This window comes from Gorilla gorilla, chromosome 8 (assembly GCF_029281585.2).
Source record: "Gorilla gorilla gorilla isolate KB3781 chromosome 8, NHGRI_mGorGor1-v2.1_pri, whole genome shotgun sequence".
NCBI lineage: Eukaryota > Metazoa > Chordata > Mammalia > Primates > Hominidae > Gorilla > Gorilla gorilla.
This window is the reverse complement of record NC_073232.2, coordinates 88,095,480-88,118,715: the sequence shown is the minus strand read 5'-3', so window position 1 is coordinate 88,118,715 and position 23,236 is coordinate 88,095,480. Positions and strand designations below refer to the sequence as shown.

The 23,236-nt window shown below is 37.7% G+C and overlaps 1 protein-coding gene across 39 annotated transcripts in view; it reads right to left on the bottom strand.

Moving 5' to 3' along the window:
* ZNF438 (zinc finger protein 438) overlaps positions 1–23,236 on the bottom strand; it is a 194,103-nt gene that overhangs the window by 141,513 nt on the left and 29,354 nt on the right. For 35 of the 39 annotated variants that reach the window (XR_008668741.2, XR_010135240.1, XR_010135241.1 and 32 more), the window contains one exon: positions 4,827–4,884. The exons of 3 other annotated variants lie outside the window; for them this stretch is intronic. The gene's annotated coding sequence lies outside the window, so the exon portion shown is untranslated. Of the gene's footprint in view, positions 1–4,826; positions 4,885–19,839; positions 21,745–23,236 lie in introns of those variants that run through there. One more of the 39 variants, XM_055351954.2, reaches the window with a different exon arrangement.

The window sequence follows — 23,236 nt, the reverse complement described above, 5'->3', positions numbered from 1 at the left end:
CAGGATGGTACTGGTACCAAAACAGATACATAGACCAATGGAACAGAACAGAGGCCTCAGAAATAACATCATGCATCTACAACCATCTGATCTTTGACAGACCTGGACCGCTTGGTCCAGAGCTGAGTTCAAGTCCTGGATATCCTTGTTAATTTTCTGTCTCATTGATCTAATATTGATGGTGGGGTGTTAAAGTCTCCCACTATTATTGTGTGGGAGTGTAAGTCTCTTTGTAGCACTCTTTAAACTGAAGAGAAATCTCTCTCTGTAACTTTTCCCCATTGATTCTAGCTATGACTTTCTGTAGCTCTAAATCCAGTCCTTCTTATTCTTGAAAGCAATCCAAATTACCAAAACTAGGAATGCTAAAGCTGTAATATTTTTATTGTGACTCTACTGATACATGTGCTAGAGAGTCTTGGATATGCACTTTTCTTCTCTCTAAATCTACCTCCACTGGTACTAGGCTAAACTGGTTGGAGTGAGGGGTGTGGGATCACGGAACCAGAAGTTAGCTGATTACAAATGGACTTGGGAGTATCTAAGGAATAGCAAGAAGGCATGTGTGGCTAGAGGAGAGTGAGCAAGACAGTGAGTGACAGGAGATAAAGTCAGCAGGCCTGTTAGAACATGTGAGACAACGCTTCATCCTGTGTGTGCTGGGTAGCCACTGAAGGGTTCTGAACAGAGGAATGACAGAAACTGTTTAACATTAAAAAAAAAAAAACACCTTTTACTCCTATATGGAGGACTGACTGGAGAGATACAATGAGGAGATAAGGAAGGCCAGTTAGAAGATGATATTATCACCTAGGTGACTTATGACAGTGACTTACAATAGGGCAGTAAGGGTGAGGAGTGGGGTAGGGGTAATTTGGGATACATTTTGAAAGGCAGGCATATAAGCCTTACTAATGGACTGGATGTGGCATATGGAATAAAAAGTCACACATGACTTTGAGTTTTTGGCCTGGAACAACTGGGTATATCATTTACCCACGGAGAAAAGTTCAAGATTTACATTTTAGACATACTAAGTTTGAAATGTTTATTAGACTCCAAAATGGAGATGTTGAAAAGACATAAAAATAAGTCTAGAACTCATGGGTGAAACCAAAGTAAAGAAATTGTAAATTTGGGAGAACAGATGGCATTTAAAACATGGGATCATATGAGATCGTGTGGAAAATAAATACAGAAGGCTAAGGACTGAGCCCTGAGAAATGTCAACTTTTAGAGACCATAAAGAAGAGAAGATAGCAAAGGAGATTTTGTACTTTTATGACTCTTCCTCAAAAAGAAGTTAGAATTATTTTATGTCTACAAACTATGAAGTCCATAGCCAACCATCATAATCCTCTTCAAAAACCACTTTTTAGAGTCACATGCCTACTCTATTTCTGACTCCTGACCAACTAACAATCTGAATAGCTACATTTCACCTGTCAGCTGTTCAACTACCCCATCCCTGGTCTCTGGCACGTGTTGCAGTTTCTGGATCAAAGTTTTCACAACAGCTAGGAACTTCTAGTTGTCCAACAGTTACCAGGAGGCACGTGGAGAGCATGTTCCCCAGAGCTGCCAAAAGTTCTTGGCATATGATCAACGAAGCACACAATGAATGAGTGTTCAGCAATTAATCAGGTGACAGAGAACAACTGACATGTTAGGGGACTGCAGAATGAGCCAGAGCAAAGCTAGACAAGAAACACAAGTCCTTACTCCAGGCTGCTCACCCCAGGAGAATCCACTCTACGTCACCCAGTGTGATGAGATATTCTTACCTAGAAAAGCTGAAGTAATCTGAAGTTTACTACGTGTTTATGGAAACATGATGGCATTTCCTGGGAGCTGCTTATATCATGAACAAACAGTAGGTACTGTACATAATAGGCACTTGTTCTGTCCGCCTTTCCATCTCAGAATTAGACTGGAGACAGCTGTTCTCTCTCAGGCTCATCTGTAAAGGGAATTCCAGCCTATCTCATAGGTAATTATGAAGATTATATGAGATAATGTAAGTAAAGTGCCTGGTACATAGAAAATGTTCAGGCAGGGCGTGATGGCTCACACCTGTAATCCCAGCACTTTGGGAGGCCGAGGCAGGCGGATCATGAGATCAGGAGTTCGAGACCAGCCTGACCAACATGGTGAAACCACGTCTCTACTAAAAATACAAAAAAAATTAGCTGGGCGTGGTGGCGTGCACCTATAATCCCAGCTGCTCAGGAGGCTGAGGAAGGAGAATTACTTGAACCCGGGAGGTGGAGGTTGCAGCAAGCCAAGATTGTGCCATTGCACGCCAGCATGGGTGACAGAGCGAGACTCCATCTCAAAAAAAAAAAAAAGTTCAATATATACTAGCTATTCTTATTTACACTTTGATGACCACAAATTACAATCAGCTAAATGGTAAGCATGTCCCTAAAAACAACACTTTTAATGCTCTTCTAGCACAGAATAATAAAAGTTTTTCTTGTTTGCTTGTTTTGTGTGAACTATTACATGATCAATGTAATTTAAACTTGGCCTGAGAAAACCATCCTTTTTTTCTTTTTTTTTATTTTTTTATTTTTGAGACGGAGTCTCGCGCTGTCATCCAGGCTGGAGTACAGTGGTGCGATCTCGGCTCACTGCGAACTCCGCCTCCCAGGTTCACACCATTCTCCTGCCTCAGCCTCCTGAGTAGCTGGGACTACAGGCACCTGCCACCACGCCCGGCTAATTTTTTGTATTTTTAGTAGAGACGGGGTTTCTCCATGTTAGCCGGGATGGTCTCGATCTCCTGACCTCGTGATCCACCTGCCTCAGCCTCACAAAGTGCTGGGATTATAGGCATCAGCCACCGCGCCCGGCCATCCTGTCTTTTTCTCAACTTCCCAACCAAGGTTAGCACAATCATGTTAAACAACTAAAAAACAGATTATAATTCTATTAACTATAATTCTATTAACATGAGACTGTTAACACCAATTCTGGCTAAAGACTACCAAGCAACACAGAAATTTCCAAGCCGGACAATTATTCTGCAAGAGTTATTCAGGCATGGGTCTGTTGTTTTAAGTGTCTATATCCTTTAAGTATAATATATTTATATTTCCCTTTATGAAATTTAACTAAAATCATTAAATTTGGCAGCAGAAGCAGGAAACCATCTACAAGACCTGCATGGCTACTTTACTTTTATTAATGAAAAGTTACATAAGAGTTTCAGCAAACTACAAAGTTTCCTTCTTATAAGTCTTTTAATATTTATAGAAATTTAAAATAGTTATCATGCTAGAGTCCATTTTAGAAACTGAGAATTTCTATTATCTGACAGCAATAGATTCTGTATTATTTTAGCTCAATTACAGAAATGGATATGTAAGAGTTATGTTCATCTTTATTCGTACTTGTTAACAATACATCTACCATGTCTACTACTTGACCTAGAAGCTCAAGTAGTGTGACTGAACGAAACTACACTAACAGGGTCTCAACCCCAAACCACTGAGTCACATTATTGGACTTTTGTCTCTAAACGATACACTAAAGAAAAGAAAAAGAAGTGTACTGGGAACCATTTAAAGGGCCTGCTTGGAATAACAGAAAAAGTTACACAAAAGGACCAAAGAACACAAGTGGCTTAAAGTATCAAAGAGAAAGCCTGTAACCAAGTATAAGGAGATGTCCGCAAACACCATGCCCATTGTATCAGTCCTTTCTTGCACTGTTATAAAGAACTATCTGAGACTGGGTAATTTATAAAGAAAAGAGGTTTAATTGGTTCATGGTTCCTCGAGCTGCACAGGAAGAATGGTTGGGGAGGCCTCAAGAAACTTTCAACCACGGCGGAAGGCAAAGGGGAAGCAGGTACATCTTACATGGCTGAAGAGGAATAGTGTGAAGGGGGAGGTGTTACACACTTTTAAACAACCAGATCTCATGAGAACTCACTCACTATCACAAGAACAGCAAGAAGGAAATTCGCCCTCATGATCCAATCACCTCCCATCAGGCCCCTCCTCCAACATTGGAAATTACAATTTGACATGAGATTTGGGCAGGGACACAAATCCAAAGCATATCACCAATGTTAAAAAAATAAAATTGCATACTTCCTATAAACTGAAAAATGAAACCTATAGCCATGTATTTCCTTGAATCGTTTTTATGTAATCTGGATTTTTTAAATTAATTTTTTTATTTTTTTAAACCATGGTCCAGAAAATCTACTTCTAAACTATATATTTTGAATCAATAAACTGACTTTTGTGCTTCAAGTAAACTTATTTTGAAATAATTTTAGATTTACAAGATAGATACAAAAATAGTATAGAGTTCCTATACACCCTTCATCCAGTTGTCCATAAAGTTAAACATCTTACATAACCACAGGACATTTGTCAAAACTAAGACATTAACATTGATTAATTTCTAATTGATTACTATTAACTATAGACTTCATTTATATTTCACCTGTTTTTCTACTGTCTTTCTTTAGTTCCTAGGTATAACCCAGGGTACCATACTGCATTTTATTATTTTTTTTAATGCTCTAAATTTTGCTACATGCCACACTTCTATGTCTTATAAACAATATCCTCATTGTAATTATTATACAAATAAGCCTAAAATTCCCTGGGAAATATGATTTGTTAGCTATTAGGGAAATGTTACATGAAGATTCATGTAAATGTGATATTTCTACAAATGTTATATTGAAGAGAAAAGAGGTAATTGCTGAAGTAAGATATGCCCCATTGTCTACTTTGCCAGGAACCTATGAGATCAAATTACTTAATGTTTCAGAAATCTCTCTTCAAAAAATGCTTGCCACTTACCTATATCCCAAGGCTCCTGTAGAGTCATAAGATATACTGTAAATCCTTTTAATTAATTCTGTAACAGAATACAAAGTATTATTATAATCATATTCAGATAATCCATTTTCATCAAATATATGTAAAAGGTGCCTTCTTTTCAAGTTTCATTTTTAATTACTGTATATTTTTATTAAGATAATAAAAGAACTAATGTAGAAGAAAATAATTCCATAGTTGATTACATGTCTTTAGTTTAAAAATGAAAGCATGCAAAATTTAATAAAAGTTTTAAGATAAATAGAAAATGTTTCAGAAAAAAAGAAATGCCACAATGAATAAAACTGGCTAAGAAGAATGCTTCACATTCTTTTCCATGTGCATAATATTGTGGAAATTAGTAAATAGTCACAAACAAGTGATTCATATTCAGGGCACAGCCTTTTTGACAGGAAAACAGTAATCAAGAGTTTGGGATTTGAAGATTTTTAAAAGGACACATGTCTGGTAAAGTGTGTCAGTTTGCCCGAGACAGTCCCAATTTACGGCCATTGTCCCAGTGTCCCACAAATTTACCATTTGTCCTGGATTTTTCATTTTCTAATGATTTTTTTTAATGATCGCATTAAAATATGTAAGACTTACTTGTACTTCTAGGCTCTGCCATAATCTCATTGAGCCATGTGTGAGATGCATGTGCAATGAAGCCAGTTGTCAATTTCACAACTTGCTTAAATCTTTAAGACACCTAGCAGTAACCCATTTCTAAATGTACTGTAACTGATACTTCATTCTTAAAGACAGCACCCAGGCACCATGCAGAAAAAGTATACCTAGGCAGGAGCAGGTAGGGACAGCTAACTCCTCCAGTCTTGAATGAAGGTAGAAGAAATACTGAATACTGTTCCCTGCTCATGGCTAGCTTAAAGACACGGATTTAATGAAAGCAGACAGGACACAGAAAGTGTTTTACGTATTATTCTCTAAAGCATGACTTTTCATCTAGATCCAATGACTTTTTTAAAAAATGCACTTAGTTCTGATTCTAAAGCGTCTTTTTTACATCATCAAAGTAAAGTGAAAACTGGTTGGCTCCATTAACAGAAAAACTCATAGTTAAATGTTGCCAGCTTTCTGTCAGTATCAGGAGATGTACCAACCAGAAAAATCAGTTAATTCCAATAATGGTTTGATGATTTCATCTAATTCATGAAACCAAAGTAAAGCTTTTGGAAGTTCATTCTGTAGAATATGAAACATTTGATATTGCTTTAATTGCTACTTAAAAATCAGTTTAGAAGTTCAACAACAAAGACAAAATTACTGTTGGTTCTCCTTGTTCACAGTAGTTAAGTTCTATGAAGTCACCATGAACACTGAATTAGGGAATACCAAACTGTTTACTCATAAGGGAAATTCAGGGTTGGGTTCCTGAGAGCTCCTGAAAGCCTCTGATTACATTTTAATTAGCTGATCAAACATAACCTCATTTTGTGTATATTTCTGTTTCAAGATACCTTATTAATATATAGTCATCCACTGCATGATGTGTCAGTCAACAACGGACTGCATATACGATGGAGGTGGTCCCGTAAGATTATCAAGCTATATTTTCACTGTACATTTTCTATGTTTAGATACATAAATATTTACTATTGTGTTACAATTGCCTACGAATTCAGCATAGTAACACACTGTACAGGTTTGTAGCCCAGGAACAAGAGGCTATACCAAATAGCCTACGTGTACAGTAAGCTATAGATTCATATCAGTACACTCTATGATATTTTCACAATGACAAAATCACCTAATGATACATTTCTCAGAATTTAACCCTGTTGTTAAGCAATGTATGGCTGTTCACTGTTGAGTCACTAACACTGAACTCATAGCCAACAGCACTGTAAGTTTATCTATCACATGCATTTTCTCCTTAAGGCACATCACAGCCTTCTTGCACTTAGGAGCAATATACAGCACTTCAGTTCCACACTGGGTAGTCATTTTAAACACAGAAATCATAAAGAAGCCTAAAAAAGCAAAAATCATGGCACTATATAAACCACAAAAAGTAGACTTGTTTACCGTATGAGAGCTGAAGGAAATCAGTTTGTCAACTAGGAATGTGTTGAGCAATCCAAATTTTTCACCATTCTGTACCATTTGCAGTCATGCACTCAGTTGAATGCCTAGTGTCATGAGTATTGATTTTGCAGTTACAAATACATTTTATAGGTTCAGTATCCCTTACCCTGAAACGTTTGGGGTCAGAAGTGTTTTGAATTCAGAGTTTTTAAAAATTTTGAAACATTTGCATTATATACTTATTATCGCTAATCCAAAAATCTGAAATCCAAAATGCTCCCATGAGTATTTCATTTGCGCATGACCCTTGAGGATTGTGTTGAGCATCATGTTGGCGCTCAAAAGGTTTAGGATTTTAGAGCATTTCTGATTTTAGATCAGAGATGCTCAATCTGTAGTAAGCAGACGAATTCATGAAAACAAAATCTGTGAATAATAAGGGTCAATTCTATTTGTTTTTACAGTGATAACACAATTACAAACCTTGGTTGAGTACAGCATTGTAGAAAGAACAATGTTCTTACTAAATTTAAACAATGATGAAACAGAAATAAACTTGGACTTGGCTGTGGTTCACATATAATTCACAACTGTGCCCAAAACTGCAATATATTACCAATCAAAATTGGGGGAAACATATTTCACAACTGAATCCACAAAAGATGTGACATTCTACCAATTAAAATTTACAAACGTTTATACACACACACAGGGTTAAAAAAATTGAACTAAGGCTGGGTGTGGTGGCTCACACCTGTAATCCCAACATTTTGGGAGGACGAGATGGGAGGATTGCTTGAGCTCGGGTGGTCAAGGCTGAAGTAAGCTGTGATCACACCACTGCACTTCAGCCTGGGCAACAGAGTACACCCCCGTCTCAAAAAAACAAACAAACAAACAAACAAAAAAAACTAAAATATTTGTGACAAAGCTGATGCTGAATTAAAAAAAAAAATTCCAGCATGATAGTCCATGTTTTCTTTTTGTTATCTACCTTAGAATTCTTTGAGACTTAGACTTTGCAAAATCATCAACATAACGGATGATTTTCATTCAAACATTACATTCAAAGTCAGTTGAAAATAGCTATGGACTAAACGTTTGTGTCACCTTAAATTCTTATGCTGAAGCCCTAATATCCAATGTGATGGTATTCAGAGGTAGTGCCTTTAATTAGCGTTAGATTAGGTCATGTTGGTGGGGCCCTCCTGATGAGATTAATGCTGTTATAAAAAGAAACAGATCTCTCTCTCTCTCCCCACCCACCACCCCCCATCCAAGTGCACACACCCAGGAAGGGCCATGTGAGGACATAATGAGAAGATCAAACCAGGTCTGCAAACCAAGAAGCAGGCCCTCACCAGAAACTGATCTGCTGGTGCCTTGATCTTTGACTTTCCAGCCTTCCGAACCGGGAGAAATGAATTGTTGTTTAAGCCACCCAGTATGTCATATTTTGAGAGAGGAGCCCAAACTAAGACAGAAATCTTTTATTCAAGATTTAATTTTTATGGCAAACTTATTTTTTTACTTAAATAAGTTTATATTATGTACTAGAATAAAATGAACTTGAGAATGCCTACAATTTAGCAGCATCTAAATTTGGTTAAGATGTTTAAAAGATTTCCATAATAGACACAATTTATTTCACAAGTTTGTCATAAAAATGTTATTGAATAAAGGTGCTGTAAATCGAGTTTACTGTTTTTTTAAAATAGTAGCTTTGAAAATGTATGTGCTAGAATATTTACATATTACAAAATAAAATTTAATAGAATTTGCTTTGAACTTACCAGGTACCTCATTATCGACATAGAGATTACATTCTCAAATTTAAAAATCACAATTTATATAGAAAATAGTAACTTGAAAAAAATCAATAATTTCAAATGTAGCAATCACAAAATGCAACCTGAAAAAGACTACAATTTCATGAAGCAATTAAAGATAAAATACAACCATATTTTTAAAATTTTTTTTCCAGGAAAATACAGAGAGCTGTATTCTGTGGAGCTCCTTAGTACTTTCTAATCTCCCTTATGTAGTATATTATTAGTCAGGGTTCTCCAGAGAAAGAGAGAGATAACAAGATAATAATTATTGTACCTAATAAATATATTAGTACAAATTATAGCTAAGAAACTAAATAATGTAAGCTTTTACTGAGAATTATATTTACGCTATTTTTAATGTTAAAACAGTTTTGCTTTAATGAATATAGCTATATGTTAATATGTTTTAGAAATAACTTTATTTTTAAAATAATTTCTTAATAGGACTATTTTATAGGTTCGCCAATATGATGAAACCAATTTGTCAGTCAAGCAATAAAATTATATAAGTTTACAGTTTTTTAGAAAGAATATCAATTTTGGCAATAAACAGTTAACCTAGGTGTGACAGTTAATTTTATGAGTCACTTTGGATAGGTTATGATGGCCAGCTGTTTGGTATAACACTAATCTAGATGTTGTGTGAAGGTCTCTGTGGATGTAATTAACATTTATAATTAGTTGACTTGAAATAAAGCAGACACCATACTGTGGTGGGCCTTATTCAATCAGATGAAGGCCTTAACAGCTAAGATAAAAGTTACCTGAAAAAGAGGCAAGTCTACATCAAGATGGTAATATAGAAATGCTGAGCTTCCAGCCTACTAGCCTATTTTGCAATTTTTACACTCAAGACCATTACCAACTCTTACTTAAGTATATAGCCTGCTGTGTATTCTACATGTTTGATTTGCCAACTCCCAAAATCCTGTGAGCCAATTCCTTAAAATAAACTCTATATCTTTCTCTTGTTCTCTCTGTGTTTCTCTGGAGAACCCTGACTAATAATATACTACGTAAGGGAGATTAGAAAGTATTTAAGGAGCTCCACCAAAAGGAAGCTGCTCCCTGATAAGAGTAGAGAGAAAGGGTTTTATTTTAAGAAACATGCAAGTAAAGAAGAATTAACATTAGCATTAACTTCTTTTAAAGAAGAACAGAATCCCAGATTCTACGGCCACATCTTCCTATACCAGAATGATACATAACCCAATAACCCTGACCCTTAGCTTTCAGAGAACAGGGACATATCTTACATCTCTTTGTATCCCCTTTCTAGCAGTGAGTGTGAGACAGAGAAGATGCTCTAAATGGTTGCTGAGTAAACTAAAGTCTCAGAAGACATCTCCAGTCCTAAATGTGATTAAGGGGGCGAGAATGTATGCAAAAATATGGATTTTAATGTTTTGAGTAGTATTGTGGTGTTGTCATTCTGAGACTGTTGTGTGTACACTATAGGATGAAAATAAATGAATAATTGTAGGACTTTCCAGTTCTATAAGCACTCATATCCTCGAAAACAGAGGAAAGAGATACAGAAAGAAGATTTAAACACACTATCATCTCCACCATAGTCTCAAGTTTGAACTGGAAACATCAATATAAACTTATGAAATATTTTTATTTTATCTTCAATAAGTGCACATACTTCTGATCTCTGTCTACAGAAAGGGCTGAGAGAAAACATGATCACCCCTTAAACAGTAGGGCTTCTAAGAGAAAGAGCTGAATCTAGGACTCAGGAGCTAAGTTTAAGAGGCTTCCATTGGCCAAAGATGGAATAATTTGAGCTTCAGTGACGGTAATACTTGAAATGAATTAACTAATACGTTAAATTCTAAAAGTTCATAATAATATTCTTAAAAAACTGGTCACCTTTAAGAGATGATAGAGAACCAATTCATTATCTTAAAAAAAATATATCAAAGGGAAAAAATCAAGAATTTATGTTACCTGTCTTGTGAGAACTCTGGGTAACTGAATAAGAGATAAGGACATGTATCTCTTTATAAAAATATTCCAATGAATAAATGAAAAAAAATAAAAAGAATTAGAATGTTACTATTTTTCAAACCTTAATGAACAAATAGATACAAATAATATGCATAAATGGCTGCTAAGATCACAAAAAAAGATGCAACCAAACATTGACAGTAGGTTATCCAGACCAGCAGCCTCAGCCTCACTCAGATACTTGTCAGAAATACAAACCCTCAGGTCCAACCTCCAATCTCCTGAATCAGAAGGTTTGGGCATAGGACCCAGTAATCTGCATTTTATTATTACAAGCCCACCAGGTGATTCAGAGGTATCCTAAACTTCATTAAATTCTATGTATAGAACTGCCAAAGGAATCAAATCTGAGTCTGATCCAGTTCATGGACAGCTGCCAATTTATAGGAATTATAGAGGTCAGAGAAACATGTGGATCTACACCACAAATACGCACACATTAAAATCCAGAATGTGGGAAATTCTACAGATCAAACCTCCCAGGTTCTTCAACAGGTAAACTGTATGGAACTTAAAAGGATGGAGAAGGAACCTAAAGATTAAGAATCTATAAAGTAACCTGTATAGATTAAGAGAGATTGAAGATGTATCTTTTTTTTTTTAAATGAGCAAAACCAGGAGACAACTTCCAGAATGGAGGAATGAAGAGTGCCACAGAATTTCTCCCCAACAAAAACAATTTAACTGGAAAAAAAAATTGTTTAAAACAACCACTTAAACTGGAAATTGTTTGAAGAGTATATAATAAATGGAGAAATATGCATTCAAGAAAATATTCTAAATCTTGGTAAGAGCCTGTCAGTGGCATTTGAGCCATGACCTGCTCCCACCTTACCTCCCCTGCACCTCCAAGCTCTGACTTATGTCTTAGTCTGTTTTACTTACTCGAGAGCTCTAGTCCAGAAGGTCCGGTCAAGAATATGGGGGCTCCTTTTCCCCTCAGCTCCCAAGCTGGGGCTGCACTTTCACCCTGGTAGAACAAGCCACTGGCACTGTTCATTTTCCCTAGCCCTCTATGGTAGAGTCCCTATTCTGTAGAGGCACAGCTGAGAGGGCCAGGGCTTCCTTACTCTAGCCAGCCCTCATTTGTGGGGCAAAAGTTCTACTCTAGGTGCAGCAGGCTGAAAACACTGGGCTTCTATCACTCCTGGATCAACTTGCTGGTGGGGCAAAGGTTCCATATCCATAGGGGCAAGCCAAGAAGACAAGTGGCTAATGCCCATGCTCCCAACACCCTTTTATAGCAGGGGTGTCACTCTGGAAGAAGTGAGTCACTATTCCTGCCCCCAGTTTCTGTGCAGTGGTGCAAGGTTCTACCTGTGGGGAGATGCAGACTGAAGACAGCAGCCCTTAAGGACAAAAAGTTCCTCTGCTCTGTCTGAGGGAATTGACATTATTTGCAAGAGAGCTTGGAGAACTGAATGCCTAAGTACAATATCAAAAACAATGAAGAACTTTGTAGAGAGCAGTTAAGAAGGTGCTCATGGCCCCAGGATACAAGCAGCAACCAACAAATTAGGACTATCAGAAGTTTAACAGAACTAGAAAAAGAGACAGCCAGCTCACAGTAAACACAGAGGTCAGGAAGGCTGTGCCCAAGTGGGAGGCTGCATCCACTTGAGCAATCAGAGCTTGATATGGGCACAAGCCACACAGATCAATTAAAAAAGGAAGCTTCACTGTCACTCGGGGGCTGAAGTATAACCTCTGATCAAACAGTGGCTGAACAATAAGCTCTTCTGCCCCAAGATCAACTCCTAGGAAGCCAGGCTTTAATATGAAAGTATCCCTGGCAGTTTACAAGACTGTGGGCATGCTCAAGGCTTGCTTCGCTCAGGAGTGACTGGGAATGAATAATCCAAGCTACTAATCTATGGCTGAACATGGGGCAAAACAAACTTCTTGCCATCTGCAAGACCCTTGCCAGATGTTAGTACCTTACTCTTGGACTTCCCAGCCTATACACTGTAAGAAATAAATTTATTTTTTGGTATTCTGTTATAGCAACAGAAACAGACTGAGACATAAAATTGGTACCAAGATGTAGGATTTTTGCTATAATATCTGAAAATGAAGAAGTGGCTTTGGAACTGGGTAACAGGTAGAAGCTGGAAGACTGTGGAGGAGCTGGATAGAAAAAAACCTGCATTGCCATAAATGGAGCATTAAGGATGATTCTGGTGAAGGTTCTGAAGATGACTAGAGAAACTCTGAATCTTCTTTTTTTTTTTTTTTTTAAGACAGTCTTGCTCTGTCGCCCAAGTTGGAGTGCAATGGTGCAATCTCAGCTCACTGCAACCTCTACCTTCCAGGTTCAAGCGATTCTCCTGCCTCAGCCTCCCAAGTAGCTGGGATTACAGGCATGCACCACCAAGCCCCACTAATTTTTGTATTTTTATTAGAGGAGGGGTTCTGCCATGTTGGCCAGGCTGGTCTCAAACACCAAACCTCAGGTGATCTGCCTGCCTCGGCCTCCCACAGTGTGGGGATTACAGGCATGAGCCACCGTGCCCACCCTGAATCTTCCTAGAGATTACTTAAGTGCTCAGGACCAGAATGTTGATAGAAATATGTAAAGGTCATTCTGAAGAGGCCTCAGATGGAAATGAGGAGCAAGGTACTAGAACTTGAAATAAAGGCCACACTTGTCACAAAGCAGCAAACAGCTGGACATGCCTCAAGGCTATGTCCATGCCCTAGGGGTTTGTGGAATGCTGGACTTGAGAGTGATGAACTAGCATATGGAGTGGAAGAAATTTCTAGCAGCAAAACATTCAAGATACTGTGTGGTTACTTTTTGCCACTTACAGTGAGATTTGGGAGCAAACGGATGACAAGACAGAATTTATAATCAAATGAAAAGCAAAGTGGAAAGATTTGGAAAACTCTCCTCAGGCTGGCTATGTAGAATTTAAAAAGCTTGTTTAGGAAAGGAAACCAAGAATGTGGCCTAGCAACCATTTGCTAAAGAGATTCATATTGATACAAGGGACCCAGAGGCTATTCATCAGGACAATAAGAGAAAGACTCCAAAAGGCACTTCACACATCTTCAAAGCTGCTCCTCCCATCAGAGGCCCAGAGGCCTAGGAGTGCAGAATGGTTTTGTGGGAGCCCATGGCATCCATGGCATTCTGCACAGCCCGCTGTCCAGGACTGCCTCAGGACTCTTCTCCCTGCACCCCACGGCAATGCTCTGTGGCTGCCCCAGTCATGACCCAAGTAGCAGCAAGTGTGGCTCAACTCACCACTCTGGAAGGCACAAGCTATAAATTTTGGTGGCATCCACAAGGTGCTAATTCTGCAGCTGTACAGAATGTAACAGAAGTGGGGCTATGGTAGTTTCACCTAGATTTCAAAGGATATACCAAAAAGACTGGTGCCCTGGCAGAGACTTGTCAACAAGGGTAGATCCATTGCTGAGAGCCCCTACTAGGGCAATGCCTAATGCAGCCAGAAGCAAGGCCACAGCAGAGTCCCCACTAAAGTAATGCCTAATGGAGCTGTGGGAGCAGGAATGCTGCTGAGACCCCAGAACTATACCACCAGCATGCAGGTCCAACCTGCGAAAGCCACAGGCACCCAGCTGTAACCTACAAGGGCTGACATATGGACTGAGCATAGTAAAGCCACGGGGGTGGAACCACTTGAGGCCTTGGAGGCCCAACCCTGCACCCATGTGCCCAGGATGCAGGACATGGAGTCAAAGGAGATTATTCTCCAGCTGTAAGATGTAATGCTGTTTTCCTTGTTGGGTTTTCGTTTTACATGGGATCTGTTACTCCTTAATTCTTTCCTGTTCCTTCCTTTTGGAATGGCAATGTCTGTCCTACGCCTGCTCCACCACTATATTTTGGAAGTAGGTAACTTGTTTAACAGGCTCACAGCTGAAAAGAATCTGCCTGAAGGCAAATTACACCATGTGTCTCACTCAAATATGATTTACATGAGACTTGGAACTTTGGGCTTTTGAATGCATGATAGAATGAATGAAGACTCTGGAGCTACTGGGATGGAATGAATGTATTTTTAAACACCAGAAGGACATAAATTTTGGGCGCCCAGGGTGGAATGCTATGGTTTAAATGTGTTCTCCAAAGGTTCACTGTATTGGAAACTTGGTCCTGAATGCAGAAATATTGAGAAGTAGTACTTTTAAGAGGTGACTGGGTCATGAGGGTTCTGCTCTCATGAATGGATTAGTAGATTAATAAGTTACTGGATTAATGGGTTATCACGCAGGTAGGTTAGCTATCACAAGAGTGCATCTGTTTATAAAATCCAGTTTGGTTCTCACTCATGTGCCCTCTCAGCATGTGATGCTCTGTGCCACCTTGGGACTCTGTAGAGAATTCCCACCAGCAAGAAGGCCCTCACCAGAGGCTCGCACCATGCTCTTGGACTTCTCAGCTTCCAGAACCATAAGAAATAAATTTCTTTTCCCTATTGGTATTGGTCTTTGGTATTCTGTTACAGTAACAGAAAATGGACTAAAACAGATGCCATTAGGAGTAAAAAGAGGCAGAAATAATACTTAAAGAAATAATGAGGCTAGGCATGGTGGCTCACATCTATACCTCTAGCATCTTGGGAGGCCGAGGTGGGAGGATTGCTTGAGCCCAGGAATTTGATACCAGCCTAGGAAACATGGTGAGACCCTGTCTCTATAAAAAATATTAAAAATTAACCAGGCAGGGTGAAACACACCTGTAGTTCCAGCTACTCAGGAGGCTGAGGTGGGAGGACTGCCTAAGCCTGCAGTGAGGTACAGCCTGCAGTGAGCTGAGATCATGCCACTATACTCCAGCCTGGGTGACAGAGTGAGACCCTGTCTCACAGAGAGGAAAAAAAATAATGAATGAAAAAGAACAAAAAATAAATAAATAATGGTTGAAATCATTCCAAATTTGATAAAAGAAAAAGAAATATGAATCTACACATCCCCCAAGGAGCTCAACAAATTCTAAATAGGATAAATACAAAGAGATATACTTCCAGACACATTACAGGCAAAATCTTGAGAGCCAAAGACAAAGAGAAAATCTTGAAAGCAGCAAGAGCAAAATGACCAGACAAGCACAAAGCAGCCCCCAATACGATTAACAGCTGACTTCTCATTAGAAACAAGGGAGGCCAGAAAGCAATGGAATTAAATATTCAAAGTACTGAAGTAAAATACTGTGAATTATGACTCTAATATCCAGCAATACTGTATTTTTAAAATAAAGGTCAAATTAAGGCATCCCCAGAAAAATAAAGACAGAAAATTTGTTGCTAGAATATCTGTTTTACAAGAAATACTAAAGGAAATTCTTCAGGCTAAAAGCAAGTAACACCAAACAGTAATTGGAAGCCCCAAAAAACAAAGCATGCCAGTAAAGGAAATTACGTACATTATTGCAAAAGACACTGTAATTGCATATTTCTTCCCTTTCTTCTCTTAACTGATTTAAAGAATAATTCAATAAAACACTGTAGCTATAATTTTATTATTGGGCTAACAACATTTACTGCTATACATTTAGACAATAACAGTACAAAAGAAGCAGGTGAGAACAAAGTTCTTCGGGAGTAAGAAAATGACCCCAGAACTAACTCAAATATGTAGAAATATGTAAAGAAAATAAAAAATAGAGAGGTCAATACAACTAACTATAAATATGTACTTGCTCTCCCTTATCTCAGCTTCTTCAAAAGACATAAAGCAAAAATTACAACAGTGTGTTGCTGGGTTTGACATAATAAGTACATCAATAATAGCAAAAAATCTTGGGGAAGGAAATGGAGCTAACAGAGGAAGTCTATTTTGCTGAAAGTAAGTATAAATCAGAAGTGAAATTCTTATAAATCGGGATGTACACTGTAAACCCTGGAGCAACCACTAAGAAAATAATTCAAAATATATATTTTAAAAAGTAGCAAAGGAATTAAAGCATCACACTACAATATATCTACTTAATTCAAAAGAAGGCAAGAAAGGAAAGAACAAAAAAGACCTGAGACCTATAGAAAACAAAATTCATAATTGCAGACAAAAATCCAACCATATCAGTAATTACATTAAATGTGAACAGATGAAGCAATCTAATCAAAAGAAAGATTATCAGGCTGTATTTTTATAAAAGAAAAAGAACAAAGATCCCAACTATATAAAATCTACAGAAGACACATTTTACGTTCAATCATACAAATAGGTTGAAAGTAAAAGCTATACCATACAAAGAGTAAACATAAAAGAATCAAGCAAAATACATTTTAAAGCAAGAATATATTACTAGAAATAAAGAGAAACACTTCATAATGACAGAAGGGTCAATCCATCAGGAAGGTATAACAATTAGAAGCATATATGCACTTAACAAGAGAAGGAAGAAAAGACAGAGTTGAAGGGATACACAATTGAAAAATAATTGGAGACTTCCCTCTTTCAATACTAGATAAAACCACCAGGAAGAAAATCAACAAGAATACAGAAGATTTGAACAACACTGTAAGACAACTAGACCTACAGACAACTATATAACACTCCACCCAACAAGGCAATATGCATTCTTAAGTGCACATGAAACATTTTCCAAAAGAGACCATATGCTAGGCCATAAACAACCTTCAATAATTTAAAGAGATTAATCACACAAAGAATGTTCTCTGAAACAATGGAATACAATTAGAATACAAATCAGTAACAGAAGGAATTGTAAGAAATTCACAAAGATGGGAGGGAACCACACTCCTAAATAACCAATGGGTCAAAGAAATCAGAGAGAAAATTAGAAAATACCTTGAGATTAGTGAGAACTAAAACTCAACATACCAAAATTTATTGGATACAGCTAAAGAAAATAATACCCAGAAAGATATTTGTAGCTATAAATGCCTATATTAAAAAAGAAAGATCTCAAGTGGATAATCTAATCTTCCACCTTAAGACAGAACCTACAAAAAGAAAAGCAAACTAAACCTAAGCAAGCAGACGGAAGGAAATAATAAAGAATAATGTACAAACAAATGAAACAGAGAATAGAAAATCCAGAAAACAAAGACACTGGCAAAGGATTTGGGAATCAGGTAGTCATTGTTGTTGATAGAAAGGAAGGTTCTTATTAGGAGGAACAAAATCCGGATTGCAAGGAATTTAAGGAATAAATGGGAGGGGAAAAAAATGAAGGCAGCGTATGTAGACTCTTCTTTCCATAAGCTTGAAGAAAAAGAATGAGAAGACTGAAAATGAACGCAAAAAGAAATTATTAACAAAGTCTTCTAAGAGGCAGAAAGGAATTAAGGCTCTAGGCAAATAAACTGGCCTTGGAAGATACGGCAGACACTAGTGGTTGCCTACCTAGTCTTCCCTTCTTTCCGAATAACAAAATCCTATTTTTTTTTTTTTTACCTTGGGAGGAGTGAAGGGCCATGAATCCTGACTAGTCTAAGCCAAACATAGGACTTCTGTACCCCTCACCACTGACTGGCTTAGAAACGGGTATAGGATGCAATTTTAGCTAATGAGGTCATGTTTTCTAGGAGGCTTCTAAGAAAGTTTTCTTCATTTTAAAAAAAGACATAAGAGAGACACCTTCTTTTCTTACAGTCATGGGTGCTTTGATATGAGTATGTCATTCTTGGAGTTAAAGCTGCCATCTTGAGATGAGGAGGGGAAAAGTCTGAAGACAAAAGCCAACTTATCAGGATGGTAGAATGAAAAGACAGAGCCAGAGTGTCTGATGATAAGAGTTAGCTGCTATACAAGCCAACTAAAAAACCATCTTTCTTCCAGATTTCTAGTTATATGAGATAATAAAATGCAGTTATTACATATGATACTTTCAGTTGGGTCTCTGTCACTTACCAGCTGAAAGCATTCTAACTGACATAGAAAGAAAGATACTTTCACAAGACAGATGTGGATGAAATTAACTTTGCATGTTGGAGATAAGGGAATTTGAGAGTTTCAGCCTAAAGTTTCATTTATTAAAGAAAATGAAACTCATATAGATCCATTTTACAAAGGGAGTGACCTTAACAGCTGCTGTTTCTTGCTTTAAAATGTCAAGTATTGGCTGGGCGCAGTGGCTCATGCCTGTAGTCCCAGCACTTTGGGAGGCCGAGGCGGGTGGATCACGAGGTCAGGAGTTTGAGACCATCCTGGCTAACACAGTGAAACCCCGTCTCTACTAAGAAAAATACAAAAAATTAGCTGGGCACGGTGGCGGGCCCCTGTAGTCCCAGCTACTCAGGAGGCTGAGGCAGGAGAATGGCGTGAACCCGAGAGGCGGAGCTTGCAGTGAGCCGAGATCACGCCCCTGCACTCCAGCCTGGGTGACAGAGAGAGACCGTCTCAAAAAAAAAAAAAAAAAAATCAAGTATTACTAATGATAACAATAGCTAGTAACGAAGACGATTATGATCATAAGCTCATGGTTATTAAAGTATTTTTAAAGCTAGGTATTTTATCCTTTATTGTTTACCTTCTGCATTCTATTTGACTTCAATAGTGAAAACACACCCATCTCTTTTACTTTCTGTTTATAACAATTTTCATGGCAGTTTCATTTTTCATACTTTCATGGTATATAACACAGTATACCACGATATAGTTTACAGAGGGAATCCTTAACTTTGAAGAACAAACACTTTGAAAACTAAACAATTTATAAAAAGATTTCTCTATTTCCATACACTTTCTGAATCTGGTCAAGAAAATAAAACAACATTTCAACTGCATCTGTGCAATGATAGCTTTGATTCATATCAGAAGATGGAAAATCAACACTGTAGCCACATAGATACATACCAGAGAAAGCACACTTTCAGCAGAAATAACAAAAAACACTAGAATTGTGCTCTTATCCAAGCGGTTCCCAAATGGAAAAAAAAAATCTGAAAGTTAAATTGTAAGACAGCTTTTGAAGCCCAAAACATTTTTCCTATAGAAACAACATTACCATGAGTCATGTCATTACTAGGCCAGTCCATAAAAGCCTTGTAAAACCATATGCATAAGACTGTTGTTTGAACTACACCAAAGTAGAATAATAGTTTTTCCTTGGGAAAATACATCATTTTCTCCCTCTTCTCTCTACTAAGTCCCAGAGGAGTGGGCCTCACCAGGGGCTCTGTTCACCTCTCGGAGCTCAGCAGTCATCTCCCTCACTCTGACACTCCATGGTGAGCCACACTGAACTTCTCCAACCTGCAGGGCCTCTCCACTCCAAGTCATTACTGTTATGACCTTCCCTTCTTCTTCTTGTAGGTCACCACCACTCAGCCTTGTGGTCTCAGCTTAATGCTACTTCCTCAGGAAGGCCATCCCTTGTCTCCACACTGAGTCATGTGTTCCTGATGTGTGTGCTCTCACATCACACTATACTTTCCTAACACAGCATTTGTCAATCTCCCCCATAAGCTCCACTGTTTCAGGGATTCATTTCATTTGCTATTAATGTTAAGGTCAGAAGACTGCCTGGCATTTTGACGATTCTTTACACATATTTATTTATATGAATGATTTCTCATAAGATACTTTAATCATTTTTAACTTGACCTATGGTCATTACCAAGGAAAAGGGGGGTTTTCCAAAGAAGACTTCTCCTCCCCTCAATTTACACCTAGAGATTGTTCATAGGGAGGAAGCTACCTATCCAATTTCTTTCCCATTGCTGGTTTATAGTCACTTAAATGGACATTAAAATTTTAGCAAATAGGTATATTTTCTTTATTTGTCTTTTTAGAAGATGAGGCCTTTGAATGATGAAGGAATAGGTATATTTTCTAATATTAACTTTATCTCTTTTTTGTAGGTAATGTCACTCATTCTCATGAATTTTATTGTCAGCAACAAAATGCTTATTCCCAAATTTGTATCTCTATGCTTGATTTTTCTCTCAAGCTTAGAATCCAAACTTTCAGCTGTCTACAATTTTTATACCTGAATGTCCCACAAAAACTTCACCCCATCCCCCTGCCCAAGCTTTCTTTTCTCTGGTATTCCCCATTTCAGGTATTTCAGATAATGACATCACCATCTAGCCAGCGGAGTCTCACACCCACGTTATCTCGTCCTTGTTAATTATTCACTGGACCATGGCCTAACAGTGTTGGCATCACTTGGGAGCAGAATCTGAGGCCCCACTGCTAGACCTATTGAACCAAAATCTACCTTTTAACAAAATCCCTAGACAATTCACATGCACATTAAAATCTGAGAAACACTGATGTATAATTCCTTTTTCTCTCTACCCCCACAAAACTCTGATACCAAGTCTACATAGGCAAATATATTCCCTCCCATCCATTTCTGTTATCATGGCCCTGATTAAGCCATCACTTCCTGCGGTGATGTGGAACACTGCAATGGCTTCTTAGCTGACCTCATTCCTGTAGCCCACTGTTCACCCAGACTTTTAGAAGGGACACTCTGATGTACAGCTATGAGAGGGCATATGGTTGGCTGGCCAGAACTGTGCATAATGTAAAGCCTGTCCTATCTATGTTGCAATTTAAAATCTGGGGATGCTCATAAAATTGTCACATAGAAAAGCATGCAAAAAAAAAAAAAAACTTTTCTTGTGTTTCCTTGTTATAATCACTGATCTCAATTTTCTTTCCAAATACAAACCTAATCATGTCATATCCCTCTCCAAAATCTTTTAGTGGCTTCTGAAGACATCATGTATTTCTACACTTCTACCTTTCTGTTCATGCTTTTCCCCTTTTCTCCTATCCATCTTGCAAAAATCTTGCCCATCTTCTAAAGTCCTGTTCGAGAGTTATCTTACTGGAGAACAGTCATCTCATCTCACCAGCCCTCTAAGAAATAACTGCTTCTCCATTCACTCTACAACCCACTGCACTCTGTTCAATACACGATTACGACACTCATCTTGCTGTATGAAAGGCCCATGGATGTCTGTCTTTCCTGTCAGACAAGGACTTCCTTAAAGGAATTCTGTATTTCAGTCATTGGCAGATGGTAGATACTCAAAAAATGTTTTAAAAAAATCAACTACCATTTATATTTGACATTATTAAAAGCTGTAGAACTTATCACTGATAATGTGAATGTATTTACAAACTATAAAATACTAAGTACCATATCTTTCAAGTTATATGCACCCAGGCACAGTAAAAGCTCAAAAAATGCTTGGGGACCTAATTCATTCACATAAATGCAGCTATCCTTAAAAGCCCACATTCTGGGGAGACCCACCCTATTTCCTGAGATTTCAATCAGATAATTGGACAGGACACACAGAGGTTAATTTCTGATGAGAAGAGAGGGAGGTCAAGTGTGCCAACTGATTTTAAAAATTATATATTGTATCATAAAGATTGTAATAAAGAAATAAAAGTTTGTTACCTATAACTTTAAAATATTTAAAAATTCATTTTCTGCATATTACCTTTCAAATGCAGTTGAAATTACACTAAACATATCATTCTGTATTTGGTTACAAAATTTTGCCATAAGTTACACTTATAATTGCACTTTAGTGATCATGTTATTCCATCACTCTAACATATTGTAGTTCATTAAAACATTCACCAAAGTCCAACAATTTAGTTCAATAGTTATTGAATAATTACTTGTATACCAGACCCTGATGCAGGGCCTGACCAGTCCTAACCTCAAGAACTCCCCAGCCAAGTGGTAGGGACTGATTCATACACCCATGACTGCAATGCAGTGCCGAACGCAAATCAGAGTGCTCACTGGCAGGGCTGAGTAAGAAGGGATGCCCCCAGGATCTGACTGCTGCTCTCAAGAGATGGAAAGTCAACAGGAAGAAGAGGGGAAGGACTCATAAAGATGAGACGTAAGAATTTAAAACGGCACAGCATGTTCAGGGAAAGGCAGTAGCTGGGAGTAGCACAAGAAACACATAAGACTGAATGGGTCCATTTCCTTAAAGCCTCTCCAGAATTGTCAGTTATTTTAATTTTCAGTATTTTAGAAAGAATAGAAGAGATAACTCAAGGTTAACTTAAAAGGCATTTCTGTGATTACCAGTGACGGTAAACATAATCCCATCTTTTTATTAATCATTAACTGCTAAAATACTTTGTTTACTTATGTATTAAAACTTCTTCATTAAGTTCAAGAGAACTTCCTCTTCAGATATTATAGATATTCACCCTTAGTCACATTTGATACAAGCATTTCCTCCAGTGTGTTGTGTGATTTTTTTCATTGTAAATAAACCTTATATTTTATATGTTCAAAACTATTAGATCTTTTCCTTGGTGAGTTTTCCCTGTAATACTGAGTCATCAATCCTTCACAAATCTGAATATTGTTCTATTTTCTACTACTTTTCAAAAATATGATTAAAAAATATTTAGCTCTTGATACTAGCTAGACCTGATTAAAAAAACATGATGTGCATAAACGTTCACATACAGGCCATTATCCTCCCTCTTCCAATCCTACTCCCACTCCCTTTGCTAAGATGGCTAGGGAATGCCCTTTCATCCAAACTCTTAATTCATTTTAATTCAGGTTCC